The following is a 13,923-nucleotide window of genomic DNA, read 5'->3' on the forward strand; positions in this document are numbered from 1 at the left end:
TTCTGTTTGGTTTTCCTGTTTGAATGGTTTTACACTAGTAATTTTTGGGTCCCTTTATAGCTTGCCTGTTCGGAGTAAGCCATGGCTCCATGTCGAAGACCGTACTTTGACCTATAATGGTTTACTTTTACAAATTGTGACTTTGGAGAGTTGTCTCATAGGCACTCATACCACATCTTTTCATATCTATAAACAGTAAAAGTAATACTCACAAAGAAAAATAAAAGAACACTAGAACAGTTTAAGATAATAATCAACGTCAGTACCCAGAGTCTATACTTCAATACCATCGTGTATTATCTGTGAAGTTGATACGGAATATTTATCAACAAGGTCTTGATATCTTCCGATTAACTTTTTTTAAGAAAAAGGACTAGACGTTATTTGACATACATTTGTATTTCTGGTTCATCAGCTTTCTGCACAGACACTGGTGACTTTTTATAAAGTCTGAGTAGCAACTGCAACCTCTTGAATACCGAATAAGTTTGGACATATATATCCCATATGACATACTGATATGTTGGTACGTCTGTTGTATGCTTTCTAGTTTTAATAGATTATTACTATTTCTATCCAAATCATGATAAGAAGAATTTGGTTAAACATATGTAACATTTATTAAAATTGCAAAAGTAATGTTCTTATTGCAGTCGGCAAAACAACACCAAATAGATTAATTTCTAACTCTTTAACCAAAGCTGTAGATTCACTTCGAACTCAAATGGAATAACTGTGGGGGAATTATGCAGTTAAAACCTATGGAACAAAAATGTTAACAAACGTAAATATCGACTCCAAGGGAAATTTAAAACGGTAAGTTCAAAATGGCTTTCCAAACGAAATCGGACCATTGGTAAAGGAAATTCGTGTAAAACACTCGTAAAACCGTTAACAAAATACGCCAATCCAGTATTGGATCTAAACTTTTAAAACAATTGATCGACTCGAGATGATTCTAAGTTGAACACCACGATATTTTATAAATAAGTATTGCGGTCTGTCGAGTATAAACCGGATGCACAAACTATTTGACTGGAGATATTTTGGGACAATTGAACAAAGTAAAGATACAGAGGGAGGTCATATAATGCCACCAAAACTACTGTCGAGAAACATGCACGATAAAACTTCCATATTCCAGCGAAATCAATTGATGCCCGCTAATACTAATGTTAATGTATCCCTCGAAACATCAGAAATTGAAAACGATCTTCCTTAGGGGTTGTAACAGCACCGCCAATCAAGGTTTTAAAAGCCCCGATGGTAAAATAAACAAAATTCAAATTAAGGGTCCGTATGCGCAAGAAAGGCATGACAGCCTAATCAGATTGTTTAGTGTGGCCATTATCAAAAAGAAACAAAAGTATGGAAAGTCATATCAATGAATTGATAAGCCATGTTCTTATTTCAACGGAAATTTGGTTGAAACAACTTACATAAGCGCCAGGATCAATGTATGCTTCCTTTTTTAAAGGCTTTCATTTAAAATACAGTTTTTCAAAACCGATTGCATAGCTCAGGTTGCATGTTACCGTAAGTGCTTACTATACTTTAATTTGAAATTCCTGTATTCACTCATAATCTTTAATTTACACATTATATAGCATATTTTTAGTTTTAGTGGATTTTATTTTTACTTGCACTTCTACTGTTTCTAGACAGCATTTCCATTCATGATACTATTGATTTATATTTGTTCAACAGGTAGTCTGTATTAATATCATTTTTGTTCTTGTTTGTAATTCTTGAACCACATTGTCTATTTGATCGAATATCCGCAAACATTACTAATATCATGTATCATGGAACGTGTAAAGTCATTTATTGATCAGCTCCGCAGGTGATTACACTATTCATCAGTGTCCCGGAATTTACCTGTCTGGAATAACCATAATGAGTAAATCGATTCCAGGATAAAATTGATATTATGTTCTACTTTGGTGAAATTCAAGAGTGATTTATATGCTAGGAGACTGAATCTCTAATCTCTCTTTTCATCATCTGTATTGTCGATGCAGTCACAGACCTGAACGAATAGTGCATAATCCCTGTTTTTCATCAATTCCATTAACAACAAAGCTAACAATAGACTCTGATCTTTTAACGGAATAATGACATATACGAAGCTATCGTAAATACATTGTTAAAAAATCTGTTGATTAATTTTATACATAATAAGTTCCCTTTTTATTGCCAAAACATGTTCAAATGATCATAATTCTTTGTAATAGGATAATACAACTAGGCATTCAGCTTCAATTGTTAAAAGTTTTAAATTATTGTAAGAATATTTGAATAAAAAATCTTTTCTAAGTTTTCAAAATGAGTGACTGCAATATACATGTATGAGATAAAATTGAAATTTTATAAACCAAAGACTAAAATATAGAAGAACTATAGGTCATTATGAAACCTTCAAAATTGAGGGGAAAACATACCATATACTACGCGTTCAACAAGGTGTATGTAAAAAAAAGTACTGCTCTTATAGATTCTGTCCAATATTCGTACAGATCACTCAAATAAGTATAGCAATTGGTTCAATAAAACTTATTGATATATTTGATAATGACCTTGAGAGAACCTCGTATGTGGTAAAATCACCCCTGTAGTATGTATATATTTGACTTGGTCAATATGGTTTACTAACAGAAGCAGCAGTGTGCAATCATTTCAAGAATTATATAACGCTATAATAAAGTTAGTGGTCAAGCCTTTTGTGAAAATAATTCATATGCTTGAAAATGATTTAAAAAAATAAAAATTCAATTTGTAATCCTTCTCCTTTGACACTTTATTATTTGACTTCCATAAGAACATTACTCATCTAAATTGGATTTTTTTTTTTTTTGGTTTAAAAGGGCGTTAGCGTATAAATATTATGGAACTCGGAAGATCGGCCATGAGAATTTTTGGAAAAAATGTTCAAATGTATTATGTCAACTGATTTTATGATCTTTAATTTGATATGTAGCTGTGAAATAGTTATGTGAATCTTTTATGTAATATTAGCCTCAATTATGGGACAACAATTTCTTACAAACATCAATAAGTCTTATGTAATTTATCTAATGAAAAATTTATAGTTTATTAGGAGAAAGCATAATGATTTATAATGAGCAATATCAAGCCGTCAATAAATCCTTTATCTTAAATACGTTGATATTGGTTTTCTTTAATGAAGTCCAATGTATGGCTCTACTCAAAACTTTCAGTCGTGATAACATGTCCTGGATAAATGTAGATCTACAGATGCAAGTTGATCAAAGAACTTTAAGCTATAAATATTAAATTCATAAAATGGAGAAAGTAAATATGAAGTATCAGAACGTTGAACATAACTAAAAGAATTAGATTTCACTCAAACTGAAAGAAGAATAAAATAGCTGTACGATAGATTTGGCATTTAAAAACAACATTAGTTGGACAAGAATAGTTATTGTCAATGTGTGTAAGTGCGCGTGTCGAAGTACATTTGTTATAAACTGAGAATGGAACTTAGTAAATTCCGTGCGTCCGTCCATGTGCCTTTTCGGGATTAATCTTTATCAGAAACAATGAAACTTAAACATTTGAAAGTCTTTTTTAAAGCAGGGGGTATAAAATTAACTCAAACCCTATTTAAGTACTCAAATATCAGCCACTATACTACAAATAGATTTCATACAATATCATCCTGAACAGTGTTAATTGATATGACTTTGTATAAAAACAAACTCCGTTTTAAGTGTACTATCACAGAAAGGAAAATCAAAATAAAATTATGTACAATGTCAATATGTTTACAGTTTTACAGTAGTTAAAATGTCAATGTAAGGTCAAGTTACTAGATAGACAATAAATATTCATAATGTTTTAATTCCCCTCTGAATAAGTCTCAATTTGACATTTATTCCTTTGAAGCTTGCTTGGTCACGGAATAATTAATATCAAATCCTACTTCTTCCGTACACTAATTAGTTTACGGACATGCGTGTTTGATTTTTGTACGAAATTAAAATTGTTGGTATATTGATCTGGTGTTTCACTGTTGGTTGTTGTCGTCTGACAGGTAAGCAATGAAGCATTTTTATTGGTATAAGCTAAATTCTTTGGATAAACGTTTTAATGAACTCACAATTATATCATCATATTTTAATCAAAACACAACAGGATTAAAGGTTTAAATATTTTTTGTTGTTTCCTATTCAAAATAGAAGATAAATCAAATGTTTATAATGAAACTTGCAATTGAAAGTTACAAGTTTTGTAAGGACTTACATGTTAAATGTGTAACGTTTTATTGGAATCTGATGTACAGTAGTTGTCGTTTGTTATGTAATTTATACGCGTTTCTTGTTTCTCGTTTTTTTATTATTATTATTTTATATAGATTAGACCGTTGGTTTTCCCGTTTGAATGGTTTTACACTAGTAATTTTGGGGCCCTTTATAGCTTGTTGTTCGGTGTGAGCCAAGGCTCTGTGTTGAAGGCCGTACATTGACCTATAATGGAAATACTTTTTTAAAATTGTTATTTGGATGGAGAGTTGTCTCATTGGCACTCATGCCACATCTTCCTATATCTATCTATTGACTCATTAAAGTCAAATGAATGTTGATTTTTTTTAACAGTGACATGTTCCTATATATTTTATGATTTAAATTTACCATTTTTTTTTTGGGGGGGGGGATTGTACAGAGTAACATAAAACTACAAACGTTCAACAATTTTCGATAAAAAAAATTATTATTGTCTCATTTTAATCACTTTTACACGATCAATTCCACTCCTGGTGCACCTGTACATCCCAAGTGTACAATTCCCTCAAAACGAAAGTCAGTGTTTGTCATTTTTACTGACATGATTCATAACATACAGTCATGCAATCTGATGAATGACGGGCATTTCTTATAAACTTTTTATACCGTGTGATCTTGACGTTTTGTTTCAAAAGTTACAGCAATGAGAGAGCGTGCTTGAATATAGTTTAGCCAGAAATAGAAATTTGGCCGTATATTCAATATTAGCTTCACGATTATAATACGTGTAAATAAATATAAATACTCAATAACAGAGTTATTACATATACTATTTTTTGTCTTTGCTTTTAAACAATGAAAAAACACTGAACCAAGTTCGTGCGTCCAATGCACTGTAAAATTTAACATTTATGTTGCTGCTTTTTGAAGACTGAAGCGAGTTATTTTAGTACAAGCGTATATGATGAATTCTATGGGCGAGAAAAATTTCAACTGAAATTGTAGTAAAGTATGTTGAAATTTTCTTTAAAGATATTCGACATCATTATTATAACTAGGACTCGTATTGATCCTTGAGGACTTCAAATGCGAGGACAGTTTCCAATATCTATAGTTTATTGGACATCCGACATACCTAATTGCAATCTCGATGCGGTTGTTAAATTCTTTAAGTAATGTATTAAAACCAGATAGAACAAATAAAAAAATAAGGAATTCTAATTAAATGGATAATTGTTGCTTGACCTGACACTTCATACAAATTCCAATTTACAAAGATTAAGAATAGACAATTGGGTAATAAAGCTTGTAGACTGGCAGCACATTGTTTTAACGAAAAAGGACAAGCAGTAAAAAAAAATCCACAAGAATAACGATTAATTGAAACCTATATTAGACGAACCAGGTATACACTCATAACTCATGGAAATAACCGCAATTCTATCGCTGATTAGAGGTATCCGTCATGAGTCGCATCTTGTAATAAGGCATTGAATTTCCTCACGCAGTAGACGAAGTATATTCTGGTAAATGATACAAGCGTATTAAAATACTGTTATATGAAATCACTTTTAGAAAAACGATAAAAATTAAATGATATATACAATTACAGACTTCTTCATTAGCATATCACAACTATAACATAAACATCGTTTTAACTATAAAAGATGACAAGTAACCAGCCGGCGAATGTGCATGATTAAAAGGATACCTATCTCTGAATCGCTTTGTTTTCCGGAATCAAACTTTCCTATTTTAAATCGATAGACTGTATATTTCGACAAATATACAACACAAATCTGTGTTTTGGGGGAAAGTCTCTGCAGATTGTTATTCTTGTATCACTTTTTATTTCGGATCCTCATAAAATATACCCAAGAACCTAAGAGTTCCAAGTGGTGGTGACGTTGAAGTCCTCCCTTAGAAAATGTTACGGACGCCATCACAAGTTGGATGATCGTTATGGAATACGGACGTGGTCAAATTGTCGTAACCATAGTCCCGTCTCCCTTTCCTTGAATGTAACCTACCAATTTAGACGTATCGCCGTGTTTGAAATGGCATGATCAACACGACGGGGGCCACGTGTGGAGCAGGATATGGTTACCCTTTAGGTGCACATATGATCACCCTTGTTTTTTGTTGGAGTTTGTGTTGCTCAGTCTTAAGATTTCTATGTTGTGTTTTGTAATCTTTGTTTATCTTTTCGTTGGTCTTTTTTTTAGTCACGGCATTGCCAGTTGGTTTTCGACTTCGTCTCTCTTTTTCAATTCATAGTTAGGTTCTGGTAGTAATGAGTTTCAAGGAAACCACCCTGTCCAATAATTGTCACTTTTTTCGCAATGACGATAATGTGTATCGAACAAATCTCAAATTGTCGACACTATACATGCTATATATTATTTAAAATTAATAAATTGCATCGTAGTTATTTCCTTGAGGATGTATTTTATCATTTATTAAAAATCAATACTTATTCATAGTTGAGTACATTATTACTCATTTCCGTAAAGTGTATTTAGTCTTAATTAAAGCAACAAATCAGGCATGAAGTAAATTGTGCATTTGACATTTTCCTGCACACAAAATGTCAGTTAGTAGTTCATTTGAGTTGTTGGGATTATCTTTTTATCGATGTTGTGTTACATTGACTTAACTGCAAACTTAACACATGATCAACAGTTCAATACAATTTCTCAAAATGACTTCGAGGTTACCTGCAAAATACATGTACAAACTACATACATGATACTTATAAAGTGTATTTACCGTATTGTTAGTAAACATATTTTTGTCCATCTGATGAGTTCGGCCTTTTTCAACAGATTTTTATATGTCGTTCTTATGTTGTACTATTATACAACTGTCCCAGGTTAGGGGGTCCCGCTAACACGTTTAACCCCGTCACATTCTGTTTGTATGTGCCTGTTCCAAGTCAGGAGCCTTTAAGTCAGTAGTTGTCGTTTGTTTATGTGTTACATATTTATTTTTCGTTCATTTTTTGACATGAATTAGGCCGTCACTTTTCTCGTTTTAATTGCTTTACATTGTCGACCCTTTTATAGCTGACTATGCGGTATGGGCTTTGCTCATTGTTGAAGGCCGTACGGTGACCTATGGTTGTTAATTCCTGTTTTTATTTTGGTCTCTTGTGGAGAGTTGTCTCATTGGCAATCATACCACAGTACCAAATATCTAATTATTTTCATATGTTTGCAAATTTTAGAAATGCCTGATTTTCCAGAAATCTCTTAGGGTCGAATGGGTTAAAAATTTGGGCTTAGTTGATAATTGCTAGATAAAATTAAAATATAAAATGTCCTCCCCTACCTATCCATCATTCATATAGAAAACAAACTACATGAACACCGTGTGCTTCATATACTTTAGTTTTATCTTTTGCCGCAAGTAAGATTCTGTATTGAAAATGAATCAATTGTATCTGAATTGTTTGTACAAGTTAAAGGCACTTCTTCGAACTTTTCTTTGTTAAAAGGTTATTTGTTTAGCACTTTCTTTTTTAGAGATTAATTGGTTCGTGTTAAATATGCATTGATGTTACAGGTGTGTTTGATTAATCTTGAGTTAATAACGATACAGTATATGTTCGATCAGCAAAATAAATATTTGATTAGCGTGCAGGCTCATCAACTTTGCAATTAAACAAAATCTCCCAGTAATTCATTGATTTATTTAAGATGAAAGTTTGTTTTTTCGTATTGAACTACTATGTTTAAATCTAAAGAAATAATCATATTGTGGTAAGTTCAATTAATGTTTCATGAAGCAACTTAAATTCAAAATCCATTTCAAGTGTCTACAACATAACTTGGACAGTGTCTACAACATAACTTGGACAGTGTCTTTGTTTGGATTTCAGCCTTGATTTCGTACTGTATATACGGGAGACTAAATAATTAAAAACACTGAAGCGATAGGACAAATTCCCTTGAATGCTTTTAACGTTTATTAATCGATCTTTTAAATTAATAAAATTTATAGTTTAATAACTCATTAATATATCTAACAGCAGTCTTTCGGAAAAAGGTAACGATTGTGCAAATGCAGAAAAATGGCTCATTTATCAGTTCAAATTCTGGAAATGTTTGTTCTAGGGATTGCATAGGATTTTAATTGGTGCTCATATGCCTGTCTCAAATATGTCAGAATTTTGACAAATAGTTATCTTGTAGTATAGATGGGCAAAGAGATATTGGATAAATCAACGAGATATCACAGAAAACAACATTGTGAAGTATTTTAATATGCACAACCAAATATGTGAATTTATCGGTTGTCCCATTATCTACATAACTCTGATCACACTGTCGTACAAGTGAGAGGTTTAGCGGTATAAAACCAGGTTCAATCCACCATTTTCTACATTTGAAAATGCCTGTACCTAGTCAGGAATATGACAGTTGTTGTCCATTCGTTTTTTATGTGTTTTGTCATTTGATTTTGCTACGTGATTAGGGACTTTCCGATTGAAATTCCCTAGGAGTTCAGTTTTTTTTTTTTGTGATTTTACTTTTTTCTGATAAGCCCTTAATAATTTTGCATATCACGGCCTTGTGACGTCAAATACGTTAACCCGGCCTTAACAGTTGGAAAGCAAGTCCTTGGAAACGTCCGTTGTCGTCAAGCTTTATCAGCAACAATAGCAGGGGGGATTAATTAGGTGGCGCTACAGTCGTCCGTAACGTCAAAAAGTCCGCCAAATCAATCGGCTAAAAGATTGACGTTTAAAGTATTTTTTGCAACTTGTCATGTTTTTATTATAATTAAATTTTAAAATTTGTAGGTTTTGTGACCAATATAATTTCTTTACGACATACAAACATTACAAAAAATAGCTTGTTATTGCTATTCCTTTATCCTGTCAGTTCTAAAAAAAATTAGCCATCTTTTTTGTTAGCCAAAAAAATCGATTTTTCCTAATTTGACGTTTGCGTATCCAAATACAGAAAAGAACGGTTATAATCTTAAATGAAACCGGGAAACCTATTTCAAATTTATACACTGTTTTGAAGCCATCATTTTTCACTTTTATACATCAATTTTAGTGACCACCAGCCATGTCAATTTTTATCTGGTTTTAGCTACGTTTCTACTTCAAAACAGTAAAGTTTGGCTTCTTTTCATTGTACCTGTTTCAAAGTGCTCTAAAATACTGATTTTATTAAAGACATGAATGAAATTTTGATTAAAAGTTGTGGATTTTCACAATTCCATACGATACTTGTATTTTAAAGTAACTAAAACCCCTTTTGATCCCCTACACAAATTGACGGTGACATTGTTTTCTTTTTTCAACATACGTCATGTAACGTTTATAACAAAATATGTGTCAGGGTCATGTGCATAGTAAAAATTTACACATTGGAAAAGTGAAACAACAAACAAAGATCTTCTTTATTGCGTTTAAAGCTAAACGTCTTGGAAAATTCTGACAGATCTGACAAGCTATTGATAGCCTACTGTATGGATGGACAAAAGCACAAAAATAGCAATAGAAAATGCATTGCAAAGAAAATTCTGTAGGAAAAAAACATATGAAAAAAGAAAATGAAGGTCAGTTGATAAAATCTTGCTTATATCATTATCTCTTTACTTAGTAAGCTATATTTCCATTCTCAATTTTATAGTAATATTAATAAGAGCAAAAACTAGCTTATCAAGCCAAGTCAGCCAAACAAGAAGATTATTCATAGAGATGTGTTCTTACAAAATTGAATTTATTCAAATGGCAAATTCTTGTCAAATTTAAGCATCTTTGATCATTATTGAAGTAAAATGCACAACATTTGTCCCTCCAGTTTCATTTCATTTCCTATTACTAGTATTCAGGTAAAGTATATATACAATACTTAAAGTTTGTTTATAAATATGTAATTATTTAAAGAAGCTGATACAGCAACCTGTTCAAGAGAAGAAGCCCCATTTTTTCCAAAAAGTTTACTTTCATAATCTATAAAATACCCTGAGAAATAAGATAAAGGGCTACTGTGCAAGCTAATCTAATAGTTTAATTTTACAATAATAATGATTCTGAAAATCAAAATTGTGTCACTTTCACTTATAATTTAAAGCATGTATTTTTTTTACAGAATTTCTGTCAATATTTTTGTTATAAAACTTATAAATCCCTTTTTTGTATTTTACTGTTCAACTAAGAAACATAGGCTTGAGTTTAAAGGCTCTCTTAATTTGAAGAAATTTGTTGAGACTCTTGGTCATACGTTATAGAATATAAAATATATATGATCAGTACTATTTATTTAATAATTATATCAATTTCCAGAAAGATTATTGAAATTGTATAAACTATGTTTTATTGCATTAAATATAATCAGAAGTGTTTAAAAAAATTCTGCATGTAGTATATATATTTCATCCGCCAGATCTAATTTCTTTCAATATAGCTAGGTTTTTAATTTTACATGTAGGTGTCATTATCCACATTTCTGAATTGTTTTTTTTTTACTGCAGTAATATTTTGTCTTTTAATATATACATTTAGTCCTTCTCTGAAAAATAGGGGGAAGTATCTCTTCTTTATATTATCATAACATAGTTATAAATGGAGTTTCGTTTATTTTCTTTCTAATTTTTGTAAAGTAAACTCCTTTTTTAATTTTTATGAGTTTTGCTGGGTTTTTATTTTTGATTGGTGATATTAAGGGGAGATAACCACTTGCACAAATCGGCATAAAAACCACCGCTTCGGTTTGAAATCAATTTGACGTTTGCGTATCCAACATTCTATTGCCGAGATATTCATATCGAGTGTTTGTCTTAATGAGATGCTTTATTAAATTTAAATTCAGCCCATCATTTTTAGTTTCCTCGTAAATATTTAGATTTTTCGTTCAGAAGACTTGACAATTTTCACCCAAACTCCAAGTTTGCAGATAAAATAAAGAATAAAGGACTTTGATTTGATGTGTGAGCTTTGACGAGAATAAACTATGGATACTCAAGATTAGTTAGGTCAATAAGTTTTTATTACGACAATAGTATTCAGTGAGTTAAAATGAGGTTTGTCTCATCCGTTTTTTTACTGAATTTTCACGGTCACGTGACTCTATTGTTGCTGATAAACTTGGGGTCAAACCGTGACCTGCTTTCCAACTGGGGCATACGATACAGTTACAGGGAATGTAATGACGTTGCTAACGTAAAATGTTATTTTCGCGACGTCAAACTCTGACATATCGGGAAAAGATGCATTTTTCGACTGATTTTTATCATTCAAACTGATTTAATTTGAAAACGAGTGCATGGACCCCTATTTTTTAAAACAGCAATTTGTTTCATTTTGCAAGGAGATTATGTGACCCAAATTTTATAAAACTGTAAATAGCGCAATTTTTTTAATTTTGATAAGCATGCAGCAAAAAATTACGTTTTTTACTCTATTCATGAACATTTGATAAATATAGAGTTATTTCGGAATAAAAAGTGCATAATTTTTAATGATACTTATAAAATACAGAAATTACCGATTATTTAACAAAAACCATTTTGTGTTTATCTTTTAAAACAAAAAAGTTATGTCTTTCTTTCGAAAAAGAAAATACGGACACAAATTTGAATTTTGAGCAAATATACAAAATTTCGAACTCATTTTACTCAAAAAGTAGCACATGAAGGTATATTTTTTATTACATATTTGATTTAATGAGGTAAAAAATAGCCTATATGCAAATTTTCATCAACTTGTAAATACAGGTTCAATACTGTATCGTATGCCCTTAATAACTTTGACCCGGACATATCAGCGACGTCGTAATGTTTGAACCGAAGTTAATAAGTTTGACCCGAACTTATCAAGTCACCTTCCGGTTGCTTGTGAAACTAACGGAAATCACTTCAAAAAGACGCAAAAACAACCCGATAAATCAATTATGAGGGTTTTTTTCATATTTATATCGTAAAATATCAGCTGCTCGACACAATATGAAGGCTATTTTTAATCTCGTTCGCTGCGCTCACTCGACAAAAGATTCATATTGTGACTCGCAACTCTTATTTCACAATATCAACATGCAGACAACCTAATAATCGGTACATACTGAATTCTTAACAGACACAAACTTTGACAGACATGCAGTGAAAACAAATAACTAGCACAAAAGGCATAATAGATTGTGCGTTATCAATCTTCCCTGAAAAAAGGTAAATGTTAAATGCACGCTGGAGTCTTCATAAACCTCTGATCCCGAACTATTTATTCGCATTATATTAACATTGGCCTATTTTTTTCTCAAATACTTATGCTTAAAAGGAAATATTAGATTTAAACAGAAACAACCGTCGTACATACTTAATGCGTTTTAAATTATGATTGTTCTCAGCATTGGTTTACAAATATCGTGTATCATATATTATTTTTGTCTAAACATGCAACATGCACTTTGTAGAATACATTGGATTGCTTGCATTACATTTCTAAAGCTTAACGAGAGTTTAATGGACAAAATATCAGAAAAGGTTGGTGTCTCCAGGGAAATATCCGCGACACATGATGGTGTCTGATAATCTGTATAAGTTAGATCGAAAATACGACGGGGTTATTCGAACTTATTGGAAAACGAACTGACATTCCTATGGCGAAAAAGGAAAAGCGACCGAACGACAAAAAAGTCTACAATTACAACACATAAAACTAAAGACTGATTAAGACCTACCCTCCAAACCTGATAGTAGTCTCATGTGATATGGAAGGGAAAGCAGATACACATATGACACATGTAGTATTGTTCATGTTTTTTTTCCAGAAAAATTATCAGTATATTTATTAGAATGTTAATAAACTGTTGAAACAGAGATCTGGCAGTTGTGTAATTTTATAGTATAAAAGCAAAAACTGTTTGAATGCAACACTGCATACACAATACTATATTTTTAACGTCTTGCGTACTCTGAAGGCTGTATCCCTTTAAAAATAATCCTATAATTGCACAAGCCAATCCTAATATATACGTTATTGTACATATGTCCATGGCCATTAACTCTAGACTAACATATAAACTATGTAAAAATTTCAAAATTAATGGGCATTGACTTGAAGTGACGGAGCAAACAATGAGTTGAGGTGGCGGAGCCAAATAAGTCATATTTTTTTTTTTTTTTAATTACTGCTTCGCTTAAAATGACCTTATAACACGCTTTAACGTGTAAATTGAACAAAAGTTTCGTGTTCAATGGACCCATAGCTGATGCGTCTAGGGATAATGACCTCCAAAGAAATAAGATGAGCCCATGCTAAAACAACTGCACACCAAATATCATTGACTTACCATTTGAATTTCCCAATATATATAGTGACATAATCACAAACATTAAATATACAGGCTTGAGATGTCTTAGTGGCATTCTCCTTATGTTAATGCAGTTTCACATTTACCTCTATACTATAGGGATACTTTAATCTTATTTTGGAAAGCTTAAAAGTAAGAAAATACCATCATTAACAACGCTGAAATATTGCCTTATTTTAGTCAATTCAATTTCATTTATTTTCTAATTCATACGATTCTAAAACGTACGGTTTTGTTATTAAAAATAAAGACGATAAAAATAGTGTTTTAATGCGTGTAAACACGTTAGTTTTATACAAACATTCATAAGTGAATATTTTATAGTATTTATGTAACGAAGCGTAACATGTATT

This window comes from Mytilus galloprovincialis, chromosome 8, assembly GCF_965363235.1.
Source record: "Mytilus galloprovincialis chromosome 8, xbMytGall1.hap1.1, whole genome shotgun sequence".
NCBI lineage: Eukaryota > Metazoa > Mollusca > Bivalvia > Mytilida > Mytilidae > Mytilus > Mytilus galloprovincialis.